General features: G+C 35.7%; 1 long non-coding RNA gene across 2 annotated transcripts in view; it reads right to left on the bottom strand.

Moving 5' to 3' along the window:
• Positions 1-12162, bottom strand: part of LOC147830438 (uncharacterized) — a 184147-nt gene extending 171985 nt beyond the window's left edge. For both annotated transcript variants that reach the window (XR_015452613.1, XR_015452612.1), the window contains exon 1: positions 11876-12162. This is a non-coding gene — a long non-coding RNA (uncharacterized LOC147830438). The remainder of the gene's footprint in view (positions 1-11875) is intronic.
• Between the last annotated feature and the right edge of the window lie 314 nt (positions 12163-12476).

Below are 12476 nucleotides of genomic sequence, written 5' to 3' on the forward strand. Positions count from 1 at the left end.
AAATCAAGTTAATTTTCTGAATGTGCACGCTTTTGAAATGCCTTTGAACTGTTTTATTTACAAACTTAGTTCAAACAGGAGATGTTTCAGCAGATACAGATTTTCAATCATTCCTGACTCAGCAAACTTCAGCTTCTAAATTATTAAGCTGTATAGTTTTCTTTAGCGGTACGATTCTAATTTTACCTTCTTCTCAGAATGAAGTACTAAAGTAGTAAGTGATTATTCCGTTTACCTAGATACAAATATGTACTTAAGTAGAACACAGTAATGTAAAATGCATGGCTAGTGGTAAAGCTTGAGGCTGGTTTTCAACACAAAGGCAGTTCTTTGGCCCAAATCCCTTTTGTTAATATCAATGTCAGGTTTGACTCTAGAAGGGTCATTAAAATGTACAGTATCAGCTAGTCTTGAAGGGCAGACATGTCAGAATAGGAGTAACACATTCTACTCATCTGCCTAGCAGCTCTTTTCCTCAGAAGTCTAAAGAAAGCAAATTTATGAATAAAAATTTCTAAAACTTTCTTTTCTCGAGAGGCTAATATACTTAGCCCAAAGAGGAACAAGGATTATTTCACGCAGATTTGCATATATTCCAGTTCTACAACTATGCAGTCCTCTTTGGAACTTGAAGAAATAATTTGCCTACAGTTTTCAACTTCAAAATTATCTGAAACTATGCCCTCAGGGATCAATCCTTAACAGTGTGATATTTACATCGCACAGATCAATTTCAGTGTGATCCTTTGAGGAATAAATGTAATAAAGCCCTCAAAATTTTTGCCCAGAGCCTGGAGCATAGTAAGAATTTAATCCATAGTAAGAACTCAGGCACTACCTGGTTGGAAGTCTTAGAACTTTGACAAAATGCCTTATGCCCACTCATCTATTTTTTTTCAACAAACAAAAATTGTATTGTATATACAGTTGGATTTCTGAGACGTTGTTACTGTGTTTTGTTTTTTCTTATATTATGAAAAATATCTGATGCTTTTAAAGTCTACCTAAAAGTCCACAAATGAAAAGATAGCAGTTTTCCAGCAGAATAGTTTTGAACACTTTGGTAATTTCAGGTTTTTTATATAAGTAATACTACAGTGAACATTTATTTAAATAAATCATCTAAAAAGTTATTGCTTTATCTCTGATTATTTTCTTTCAATTTCTATTTTAATATATTTATCTTGCAGGATCTTTTGAAACCACACAATGACAAAAAATGAAACATAAAAGCAAGTAATATATTCTTGGGAAGGAAGTGTAACTTGTTTTCTATTTACTCAATAAATTCCCAACTAAAAAATTACTGTCTAAATATTTAATTACATTTTGTGAGATAAAAGAAATGTATGATTTAATAAGATTTTTCTTATTCATCAAGATGTTTTCATATGTCTTCACATCACTAAATTAGAATATCCTTCATGCAGCAAAACACTGCAACTAGTATTTTTCTGATGTCATTGAAAATGAGATGCTTTGTCAATTTATTTGGAAAAAAAAGCTGTCAACACAGTTTTTCTCATATGACCAACTGTTTGCTTCCTTAGACCATTCATGATACTGTGCTAGCTGACTGCACATTTAAAAACAAGCTTATAAAGTCCACAGCCACAAGCCCATGTCAGTATGCAGATTCTAGAACCATCCTAAACTATGCCTCTACATATCCAAAGAGTCTCCTCATTACATCTGATCAGTTACAACAGAAATTTAGGATCTTGTCCCCCATGTGACATCCCAGTTATGGCCCGTATCTAAGAAAGGAAGAAGAGCACTAACTCGTAGTCATTTCTTAGAGGAAGATTTCTCAAAAGCTTCTCAAACTTAAATTTATGTATTCTTTGAGTAATGCCAAAGTCCATAATGTAACTATGAAAATAATCATCAACCACTTAACCAAAGAGAATGTTATTTTATTTCATATGTAATCTGAACAATGTTGATTTGATTCAAATGTCTATGAATAACCTTGAGAAAAAGTTGGTTAAAAAGAAGAAAAATTACAAGAGGAAAAAGCAAAGGTAATAATCCTGATCTATTTGTCCCTCTGTTCTACAATACAATTATAATAATGAGCTATTGTGAATCTAAGAAAACAATATGTCTGTGCAAAACACCCCATTGCCTTCCAAGCTCTGCAAAAAGAAAAGGACCTCTACTGTCTTCAGAGGTTTTATATTTGGTCAGAAGTAAGCATACCAAAGAATTTCCTATTCAACTGAATTGTGCTTTGCAATGCACTAAAATAATCCAAGTTGAGAAGTTCAATTATAAATCAGGACAGGATACCAAAAGATGGGAATAACTCAAATATATCAACTTTCCATAAAATAATTATTAAGAACTTACTTGTGTGCCTAACAATATGTTTGACACTGTAATTCCAGGGATCTTTAAACATGCTGTGAAAACAAATTATTTCACTTCTAACATAATCAAACAAAAAAAATTTGAGCACTGTAGTTTGTAAAGATGTATCTGTCTAATTAAATCAATATTAATATCTTCCCAAGGACCTTAAATATGCATTGTTCGTAACTTACTTGGATAACGGCTTCAATGACTGAAATTATATTTTGGTATATCTAATCTCAGCACCTCTGTCCCCTAGAAAAAACTTTCAACTAAGTTTTCTGTCATGATTAGAGTCAACATAAGTTTATATAAAGCAAAATAAAAAGAAGCTCTTAGTTCCCCCTTTGAAAAAAATTAAAGCCATCTGTAATTTGTGAGGGCAGTGACTAATTTTGTTCATGGATTATAAGATAGATACAGCCAATTTTTGCTTTTTTGTGAAAACCAGGATTTTCCAGGACCTTGTTTGCAGTCACACATCACCAGAGAGAAGTTCAATAAATAAAACAACGATGTGGGCCTAACTTTTAAGAAGTTTTCAACCTATCAAGACAGATAAAGTTACAGAACATTACTGAATGGGGAAAAGTTTGAGCAACTAGTCAAAAAAGTTTCATGTTGCCTTGAAGGATGGGCAAAATCTGTAGAGATGGAAAAGTTAAAACAACCAAATGGGAGCAACGGCATGAGAGGTACCCTGGAGTGATCATGAGCAAGGTAAGTTCAAGGAGGCCAAGGGACTCGATCTTGATGGATGTGAGGGGCAGAAGACAACAAGGCAACACACTGAACACCATACAGGGAGAGACCGCATCAAGACAAGAGGCGAAGAGAGAAGACAGAGAACGAGGATTTGTGCTATGTATGAGAGTAGATATATGGACAGTGAAACTGAAACTTAACGGTCATACTTGACATGGTATGTGAATAAAGAGATCCTCAGTAACATTTTAATCCACAATACTCAAGCCTCTACTTTCAGTATTTTTCTATAAATATTTGCTGAGCAACCTAAGTTTTCCTTAAATATTTGAATAGAAAAACTTCTAACTAAAGAAGTAAATCCAATAGCTTTTCTCTAGGCAACCTGCCCCTACCGTTATCCTGACATGCCCAGTAAACCTTTAAAAAGCTTACTGGCATCTAACACCAACAGTTTGTGCCTCTATCTCTGGACACAGACTACTGGCATGTGTCACAACACCATCAAAACCTATCACTCCTGTCTGAAGAGCTGCCCACTATCACACCTACCAAAACTCAAGGTCTGAGTTGACAGCTGAAATCTATTCTTTCCAGTGATACATTTTTCAGCATTCTGTCCTTCCTCCCCATCAAAGAGCCTTCAATGTTCAGTGTGAAGACTGTCCCTTACCCACTTTCTCAAGGTTACCCCCAAGAGGGTGAGGAAGTCACACCTAGAGTCACTGAAGCAGCCACATCCCCAGGCTTCAAAGCTGCCAGTCACCTTACTGAGTTAGGTCAGATCTTACTGACTGCTGATTGGCAAACTTCAGTCCACCTTATATCACTGAGCATGGGATGCAGCACAAGACAGTCTATTCATTACTGTTATTTTTAACATTGTGACTTTAGACCTCTAGGTGTCCTGAACCCAGGTCTTACCCACAACACCCATGTCTACTCCAGCAGTATCAATAACCTGTAACTTCAGGGATGAGAAGTTGCAGATCTGATATTTCCTTGCTGCTCTATATAGAGTCCTGAGCTCTTCATGAAAATTTCCTCACACTTTTCTAAGTGTCCTTCAGTTGTCACATCTCAACTGTTTCATAAAAGAATTAAATTCCACTTCATCAGCTGCTTGCCATGGGTTAAGAAGAAATAATATTTTGATTGATAGCTGGAGGGAGAAAGAAAAGAGGCTACTGAAGTTGTTATTAAGTTTATTCTTTTCTATCATGTTAACTGTGTTTCAATAAGTAGGATTTAAGGATAAATGCAACTAATTTTGTGACTATAAAAAGAATTCACAATTGATTGAAGCAATATCATATTTAATAAAAACATTTATTGTAGTTCCATAAGAAGCTGACATTTACCTCTCAAGTCTTCCCAAATAGTGTTTAAATAAATCTTATATATTTTAAGATAAGTTATTCTTCAGAATTAGTATGCAAATACTTTAAATTATGATAAAACATTATGAAATATTAAGTACTTATTTGCTAATCTTCTTAAGGCAGTGACAAACTAAGCAATATGATACAATTATATTTTCATATTAGAGAAAATATGGAGGATATAATTCAAGAAATGAGGAAAAATTGACAAATATTAATGTTTAAACAGAATTATAACACTTTGCTCAAAATCCAAACTGAAGATAAGAGTGAACATTTAGATATTCAGTATAGATTGAATGTAGATGTCTGTAGGTCACTAACGACTTTACCAATTCTGTGACATTTAGATATTTAAACTTAATACAAAATAAGTGATTTAATGTCTGTGAGTCTCTAATGCCCAATTTGTACTTATTTACTTGAGGACAAAGGTGACTAGATAGTTAACAGCATAATTAAGGCTTCCTTCTGGAAAACACATTTTAATAATGAATCTTCATGAAAACAATCTGCAGGACATACGTTCAAAAATGTAGAGTTCAAATATTTAATATTCCCTTATTGTAATATAAAATAAGTGACTTAATATTGAGAAAGGGACAGGAACATTCAGACCACTTTAGCTTTTTCAGTACAAATGGTACATAGCTGTGGAAGAAGGGTCCCAATTGTCTCGAGTCTCTGAGAACACGTTAGGCCACTAACTGTAACACCCTAGTGTATTGTTTGCTTTTGTGATAGCCAAACAAGATAGACTGACTGATTGAGCACTCACAGGTATTCATTCCTTAAACAAATATTTATTGAATTTTCACATCAGACACTGAGCTAGAGGATCTTATCACATCACTTAATTGAAATTCTACAAGTATTTTCATGTTATAATGAGGATTAAGTGAGTTAATATTTGTATAGTGTTAAAACAGTCTGTGGCACATAGTAAGTGTCATACAAATATTTGTTAAGTAAATTATGTTACAGAGTTAGTTGTAATATGATCTTTGTATAAGATTTTAGTTATTCATTTATTCTCTCTGAGCGATATCTATCAGCATAAAAGATAGCAGCATAGTCCTGAAATACCACCAGCCAGAGAACTGAGCACCAGAAACAAGTCAACATACACCACATAAAAGTCACCTGGAGAAACAAAAACTTCATAAGATTGGCACAGTAGGTTTCACCTCAACTTTAAACATTTATTTCTCTTGTACTTATGAAATATTGGATAGCAGGTTCTAGTCTACTTCCCAAATAATAATACATTTAATTCTCACAATAACCCTAAGACACAGTTATTTCTCTGCTTTACTGATGAGAAAACTGAGGCACTCAGAAACTAATAAGTGACAGAATCTATATTTATAACCAAGCAGTCTAGCTCCAGAATCTTAGTTCTTAAATACTATATTACAATGTTGCCATATAAACCCAATGTGGTGGTGCATGCCTATAATGCTAGCACTCAGGGAGCCCGAGACAGGAGGATCACAAGTACAAGCTCAGCCTGGGCAGATAATCGACTTTGAAAGCCTTATCTCAGAATTTTAAAAAGGGCATGGAGCTCAGTGCAAAGGCCCTGGGTTCAATCTCTAGCACTGGAAAAATAAAGTTGGCATATAAAGGGACAACATTTAGGTGGACCCTCACAGCTTCTGTCTCCCTCAGTCAGAGGTGCTTTGTGTGCATTGATTTGATTGTCATGTGCCATCATGATGGGAAAAAAGCACAGTATTCACCTTGTAGAGAGATAGTCTAAGGATATTTTGAAATATCCATAAACCACACAAAAAGTTCAAAAGGAGAACCAAAATGACATTGAAGAGTTTGGAGTTTAAATGAGTCCAGAGTTTACAGGTTTATAATTAATCACTTTTGGTATTCATACATATTTGCCAAAAGACTTCGAAATCATCAGGTATTGGCAAAGAACATGGTATACCAGATTCTCTTTCACTGGACATTCCAATTCTTTACCCTGGCTCTTGCCCCCTGCACTAAAATAGATCCACTCTAAATAAGAAATGTAAGTAAAAGGATAGTAACTATCAACAAACATGAAACCCTATTCTTTTATACAATTGTGGTGGAACAGTTTTGAAAGATGTCTTCAGTTTAGAAAACCTGCTTTGGAAATATGGCAAAGGAAGCCAACTTATCTAAATAGCCAAGAATGAAGAAGAATATTAAATGGGGTTCAATGTAACCCCTTTCCCTGAAGACCAAATAAATTTTCAGCTAGTGATCAAAAACAATTAAGCCTGGATAATTGCCAATATTTCCATTGCCTTAGAGAGAAACATCCATCCCTGAGCTCCCACCTTCCAAGGACATGGCAGTTTGTGTTCCTTCCCCATAGGTTCAGTGAAATTAGGAAGGAATGGGAATGAGAGCAATAAGGAAGGTGTAGGAAGGAGGGCAGAGACTTTCTGACATGTTGGCAAACACAGATTCTGCCAGTTGCTGCTTTCCCACTCTTTGAGCATGTTAGTGGCCACTGAAGCTGTGGTGCTAGTTCCTGGGTTAATGGGGATTCAGTAAACAGAGACACTTCAATATGTTTCCATGCAAAATGTTCACAGCACACACACAGCTTTCACAGGCCTGATGGCTGTGCCTTCTGCAAATCCTCAAACCACACTGTTTTATCAATCATGATGATTTGGTGCCCTCCTCTGGCCTCAAGGCAGCAATTCCATTTAGCTCCACTAAGGATTCCTGAACAAAAGTCCAAGATGGACTCACAAAAATCAGCCTCCAAGAGAGATCTAGTTTTGTCTGCACTTATAATAATTATTGCAGTTCTCCAAGGCAAAGGAAAATTTGGCTGGTCTGATTACATGCTTTTAAACTCAATGTGCTTAAGGTAATATAATTTTGCTTTATGTATTTTTAAATATCTTCCAAGGAGATGGAGAATTTTACCAGCTCTTCACAGTCAAGATAACTACCTGAGCTCTGGTCAGGGGAGTAAGGCAATTTACTCAGGAGAAATCAATCTGTAAAACTCAGAAAATAGGGAGATAGGGGATTTAGAGATGGAGTGATGGAGGAAGGAGGAGATGAAAAGGGGATGAAAAATTAAAATTTGTTATTACACGTACCACCTCCACACAAGGATTTTAAACATTGTTACTGCAAACATGTGCTAATAAAGGAAATTATCTGGAAAAATACTCAAATACTTAGAATATCATGCAGTTAAAATTTGTATCAATAACTCAGATTTAAAATTTTACTTATTAAGGTCACACAATTCCTATCATTTCAAGTTATTCACTATCCCTCACTCAAGTCCTATGGGTGTTTAACCAAAGAAACACAAGTTGTGTCAAGTTTCAGAAAACTTCTAGCATCTCAAAGTGAGATTCTCTTCCATATCCAAGGTTTCTTTCACTGTGGTTCTTCTCCCTGACATCACAGTGCCTTCTGTTGGGTCAACATTATCTCATCTTTGTTGAGGACAGCATATGCTAGAGTTTCCCACTGTCATTAAGGGGTTGGGCAGTGGGATGAGGCACCTCATAGTTACTGAGGGAGAGAATAGAGCCAAAGCAAGCACCAGAGTGAGGCCTTGTGGGTGTCATGTCGTAGTAGAGCAAGATGACCAACTGCGAGGACAAGTAGGTGAAGACTAAGGAGTTTCCTCGTGGATTATTGGAAGATGACTGCGGAGGAAGTCTGAGCAGAGCTTGGGATGTGAGTGCTGGCTCTTAATGCCACAGGTACAAATAAAATTCATGTGAGACACATAGACAAGAGTGTACAGCATCCTAATTCTTCCTTTCTTGCTCTTTACTTCAGAGTTCTGAAACTGAGAAATTTTCTGAGTTCTCACACACAACTGATTATTTCTAGTTGGTAAAAAATAAAACTTAAAAAGTCTCTGAAGAAAAAAAGGATCACATAAATTAAAATTTACCCTTGGATAATGGCAAAGAGGATGCAGAAAATGACCAAGAAGATCATACACCCTGATCAAGTGGGATTCATCCCAGGAATGCAGGGATGGTTCAATATAAGAAAATCAATCAATGTAATACATTATATCAATAGAGCCAAGGACAAAAACCATATGATTATCTCCATAGACCCAGAAAAAACATTTGACAAAATCCAACACACATTTATGATAAAAACTCTACAAAAAATTGAAATAAATGGTCTCTACCTCAAACTGATAGAAGCCATCTATGAAAAACCAACAGCCAATATCATACTAAATGGTCAAAAACTGAAATCCTTCACACTCAAATCAGGAACAAGACAAGGATGTCCACTATCACCACTCTTGTTCAATATAGTTCTGGAAACATTAGCCACAGCAATTAGACAAGAGAAACAAATAAAAGGAATAAAGATAGGTAATGAAGAAGTCAAATTGTCATTATTTGCAGATGACATGACACTCTATATAGAAGACCCCAAGAATTCCACCAAAAGTCTTCTAGACTTAATGACCAAATTCAGTCAAGTAGCTGGTTACAAGGTCAACACACAAAAATCAATAGCTTTCCTCTACACCAATGACAGACTCACTGAGAGAGAAATAGGGCAAATAATTCCTTTCACAATAACATCCAAAAAACTGAAATACCTAGGAATCATCCTAATGAAAGAAATCAAAGACCTCTTCTCTGAAAACTATGGCACTCTGAAAAGAGAGACTGAAGATGATATCAGAAAATGGATAGACATCCCCTGCTCCTGGGTAGGAAGAACTTAAAAAGATCAGACCTCCCAAATTTAAAGACCCAATCCGAAAATGGGCATGTGAAATGAAGAGACATTTCTCAGACAAAGAAGTAGAAATAGCAAATAAATACATGAAAAAGTGTTCAACATCACTGGTCATTTGAGAGATGCAAATGAAAACAACGCTGAGATTCCACTTCACTCCAGAAAGAATGGCTGCTATCATGAAATCAACCAATAACAAATGCTGGTGGGGCTGTGGGGAAAGAGGAACCCTGCTCCACTGCTGGTGGGAGTGTAGACTGGTGCAAGCACTGTGGAAATCAATATGGAGATACCTCAAAGAACTAGGACTGGAAGTCCCATTTGACCCTGTTATTCCACTGCTGGGGATCTTCCCCAAAGAATTAAAAGAATCATGCCACAGTGATATATGTGCACCCATGTTCATAGCAGCACAGTTTGTAATAGCTATAACTTGGAAACAGCCCAAATGCCCATCAACTGGAGACTGGATAAAGAAAATGTGGCTTTTTTGTAAAATAGAGTACTACTCAGCCATAAAAAATGGGAAATTAGAGACATTTATAGCTAAGTGGATGCACATTGAGGTGATACTCTTAAGTGAAATAAATAGGACACACATGTATAAATACCAAATAGTTTCTCTAGTGTGAGAAACTGAAAGTGTAAATAAGGACTAAAATGTATAATAAGTAATGTGAAATAGGAAGAAAAGGGGCAAAGGGGAAGGAAGTGGGAGGGCTAGAGGAAAGGATAGAAGGGAATGGGATTAATATGAGAAAATGGAAAAATAGGAACAAAATCTTTATAAATAGGGAGGACTGGAGAGGTTGAAGGGAGGGCTGGGCAAGGGTGAAAAATAAGAAGCAAGAGAGACTATGTAAAGGTGCAAATTTCCAAAGATGAATGTCATTGTATTGTATACCTAAAATGTACCAATGATTAGAATGAATAATTGATTATGTAAAATAGGAAGAAAAGGCCCAAAGGGGTAGGGGTAGTGGGAAGGGCAGAGGAAAGGAAAGAAGGGAAAGGAAAAATGATGAGAAATGGAAAAAATGGAAATAAAGTCTTTGTAAATAGGGAAGGGTGGAGGGCATGAAGAGAGGGCTAGGATTGGGGAAAAAATAAGAACCAAGATGCATTATGTAAAGGTACAATTCCCAATGAGAAATGTAATTTTGTTGTATACCTACAATGTACAAAGAAAAGAATTTAGTAAAAAAAAAATTTATCCTTGGGATAAGGAGCAAATGAAAGTATAGCCATGAGACCTTTTCTAAAAATCTGTACAGCACTTCAATTTGTATCCAGTAAATATTTTCATTTAGGAATAAAAAGCATAAGGAATACAGTTAACCAAGTGAATCACAGACAAGACTCACATTAGTACTAGTTCCTATATAAACCAATTGTTTAGTCCTTCAATGAAAGACCAGATTGGGGGGAGGGGAAACAAAGAATTAAAATTTGTTATGTACCAATACCCTACAGTGAATACAATCATTATGTACTGCAAATATGTACTGATAAAATCTGAAAAAAGACCAGATAGACAGGTGGCTAAGTATGCACCATGTATTAAACTTTATGAATATCACAGCTTGCAGGTCAAAGAGGGCTCTGCTAAAAAAGAGTTTTATTTTCCCTCAACATTGTCTGTTCGGTAATATCTACTAAAATTATCCAAGTAAATGACAAGTTGATAAATAATAATTTCCAGTGGTGCACAAAGGTGATATTCTCTCACTACCACAAAAATGTTTTGGCAGATGAGATTAATGGAGTCAGAAACCTGCTAATACTGAAAGCACAAAACCAAATTCTCTACCACAGTACTTATCATGTTGAGTTAAAGTTGTTTGTTAAGTATCTTTACTTATTTTTCTCAATATTATAAGACTTGCCCTTTTCTCCCCAATGTCTGTCATAGAATTTGACATAGAACAGATAGTCAAATATTTTCCTAATTTCAATTAAATGTCCATTTTAAGGTCCTTTTGCTCACTGATTTAATAGAATGGAAGCCTGTAAGTATAAGTTCTTATTGTTCATTACTATGTAACTTTAAAATAAATGAATGGAGGTCCAATTTGACAAATATGGTGTTATTGTAGATCAACAGTGCACAACCTTCTCAGAAAAAAAGGCTAGAATTCTAGGCCAAGTAGACAGCTGTAAGTTTCCAGTCAGTGATCCTATTTTAGCACTCCCAGAGAGGAACAAAATATATTATTTTATACTTGTGAGATTTAAAATATTAAAAAATTTAAACTGAGAATACTCATTTAAAAATAAACATTGTGATCTTCAATATTAGGTTTCAAAAAGAATTTGAAAATAGTTTCCAATACTTCTAAGACTCCTATGAAAATATGAGATGAGAATACAAGGTACACATATATTTCTTCCAAATTATACATGTGGAAATTAACGCAGAAAGACCATTCGTCCGGACCACAACAGAAATGGTTTGCTCACTGAATCAGACAATTGGTTATAGTTTATTTGGGCTTCACCTGCACCACCTAGTCTAGCACAGCAGTACTGACAAGTCTCCAATAGACAATTTGAAACTGATGACTTAGTCTTTTCTAGTTCAGTGATCCTCTTCTGACATTATGTCAATGCTGAAGGAGATAGTAATTAATCAACACTTCAGGTAACTCATCTACCTCCTTCCTTCTTACCCAGCAAGTAACGTAACTCACCTGTCTTATGTGCAAAGAAGCAGTGCACAGCCTTGAATGATGAGTAGAGTAGGTCTTGGAGCAACCCCACCAATGCCACCGAGCAGGCCTGTCCCATTCAATAAGCACATCTTTCCAAATGAACAACAGCCATGGGTGCAGACCAGAAATTTCCAATCTCATTCTCCTATGTAAGACAAATGCTGACAAGAGTGCAGATATTCTTAGGAATAACAACAACTATAAAATCATTTTCATTTTTGGCTCCCTGACCTATGATGCTTATAACAAATCAACCATTCACTGCCTTTTGTAGGGGAAAAAAAGACGTCTGAAAGATTGATAACTTCCTTAGCTCACCACCCTCCCTATTAATAAGAAAAAAACTTTTAAGTCATTAAAATTCTTCATGCACACTCAGTCTCTCCCTGTGTCCCAATTCACACACTTTATGGTCTAAGATGACTGTGAACTTAACAAGTTTCCAATCTAACTTTTTCATTACAGCCAATGAATTGTCTATGGCATGGAAGCTTCTTTTTCTCTTTAGATATTTTCCTCAGTTCTGAGGATGCCACAAATCTCATTTGGGAGCTGCACACCATCACCCACATATTAACTT

Source organism: Heterocephalus glaber, unplaced genomic scaffold (genome assembly GCF_053883595.1).
Source record: "Heterocephalus glaber isolate CG9 unplaced genomic scaffold, H.glaber_assembly_v1.0 deba00000122, whole genome shotgun sequence".
Classification (NCBI taxonomy): domain Eukaryota; kingdom Metazoa; phylum Chordata; class Mammalia; order Rodentia; family Bathyergidae; genus Heterocephalus; species Heterocephalus glaber.